We start from the raw sequence: 2,279 nt of genomic DNA, 5'->3' as shown, positions 1-2,279 counted from the left end.
AATTCAGGGTTAGGTATACAATCGTTGATTGTGTAGGTACCCTTGTTGATGAGGTATGCTCCTCCCTCCCCTAGCAGTTTCCCTCAACTGCCAATCCCACCCGCCTCTCCTGACAGTTTTCCACTACTGCCAATCGAAAAGAATGTTCTTAACCACATTTTCAATTGCTATATAACAGGGGCAGTTGAAGGACATTCCTGCAGGTGTTACTTCTTCTGGAGACCTTCCCTTTCTATCTGCCTAGCCACCTTCTAACTACCTTCTTTCTCATTACCAAGGCTTCTTTATGATTTATTAAAGATAAATTGATTTAGAATATTCTGAGAAAGATGGATTTATGGTGGGTTCTTAGCTCTTAATTATTACATTCCTGCTATCTTTCTATATTCTCTGAGTCTTCTGATTTTATCCTCACTGCTATATCAAGGATATAAACGTCTTTATTCTTAATTTACTGTGATTGAGTGCAAGATTCCAGTAGCCATTCTAACAGGTTTTTAGAATATTTTAGGAGTCCTTATCATGGAAATGTCTCCAATAATTGTCTCCTGTTAGTCATATTTTATATTCTTGGGATAAATATACTCAAAATCAGTGCTTAAATATTGTCCATAATTCCTGTCAGTAGAACTTAGCTAGATTCTATAGTTCCAGTAATGGGCAAGCTATATCCTTCTAGAAGAGGGATAGTTCTTTCCTGTTTGGTTTGTGTTTAATCCTGAACTGTTAATTGTCCTAGAGGCAATAAGGAAAGGCAGGGGAAGTTCTTTTATGAAAAGGAACATTTTATTAAACATCTAATTCAAGCGAGATCATTTCAAGGTTACCATTCGAGGAGATGGGGTGAGGGATTGATTCTGCTGAAACAATGAATTTCGTGGAAATGCAAAGTCAAATTTTTCAGATTTATCCAGTTGTACCCCTTATCATGGATTCTAGGTTTCTACTCATTTACCACAATCTTAACAATGACAAATGTTCGTTTTTGAGGCTGCACATTTCATTATATAATGCAGTCTTACACTTTTATAATTTGGTTCTGCTCTGAGATTGTAGTGTCTGAAGAATTGCATAGAAGCTACTCACAGTCTCTGTGAAATGGCATTTGATACCCAGATATTGGAGAAGTGCCCTAATTGATTTGGATTTCACCTGCAATTAATCCAAATTATAGTTAATAGTTTTCGTAATGTTGCATTCCAGGGAATGTACTCACTATATTTGACAAGAGTATTGGGGTCCCTATTGCTGCCAGAACTCTAATTTAGCTCCATGATTTTATCCTGAAGGTCTGCTTTCGACAGCTATACCTAATATCAAATGTCTTAACCTGAGTTCCCCAGAAAGCAGAGCCTGAGGACAAGTAGAAGTGCTGGTATTTTGCTAGAGAATGCAATCCTGGCATGAACAAGAGAAAAGGGGAGAGAAAGAAAAAAGCCTACATGCTGTTGTTATACTTTCAACTGGCCACTGCATGATAAGAAAATTCTTATTACTTTGAGGACCGTCTTATAAGGTACTTTATAACTTTTAACTGAGACAATGTATCCAAAGGGGAAAGAGAGATTTCTTTTCCTAGGCTTTTCTTCTTTTTAGTTAAAGATTTGCCTCCTGGAACGTTAATTTCACTGCACGACTTGATTGTAGATGTGTGGTACCTAGTGGTCCTCATGATGGTTAACATCTCAGCTTTAACAAGGAAACGCCAGGGAGGAATGCAAAGGATGTGCAGTATGAGTATGAGGAAAGATGTGCTGTTATTCTGGGCCTGAAAAAGGTTGGACAAAGTCCTTGTAAAACTATTTCTACAGTGTTGTCTGGGATTGAAACCAGTGCCCAAAGGCTCCAGAGATAAGGGAATCTAAGAGGATTAAGGGTTACATATGACAAATCTTATCCACTCTCCAGATTCTCTCAGACAACTCAAGTTGCTTAGTAACTGCTTCTATTTTCTTGTAACCAAATAATTTGGATCCAGATATGTATGTATGCGTATATGTATTCATTTACTTTGTTATAAGATATATTTAGGTGTGTGTGTATAAAAAGTAAGTTGGTATATTTTTAGCCTTTATTATAGGTAAAATTTACAAGGAACATGAAGGAAAATAAGGAATTAATTAGTTAACTGAGTTTCATAATGCAACTCACTGCCGTCTACCATTATCAAATGTTTTGCCTTGTCTGTCTACATTTACTCTCTAACACTATTAGGTATCTGTTCCCACCATGCCCTTTCAAACTCTGCCACTAGTCTTGGTCTCACCTCTTTTATTTGA

Source organism: Carlito syrichta, unplaced genomic scaffold, assembly GCF_000164805.1.
Source record: "Carlito syrichta isolate Samal-C Ts95f unplaced genomic scaffold, Tarsius_syrichta-2.0.1 Scaffold311982, whole genome shotgun sequence".
In the NCBI taxonomy this organism is placed as follows: domain Eukaryota; kingdom Metazoa; phylum Chordata; class Mammalia; order Primates; family Tarsiidae; genus Carlito; species Carlito syrichta.
Note: the sequence above shows the minus strand (reverse complement) of the source record.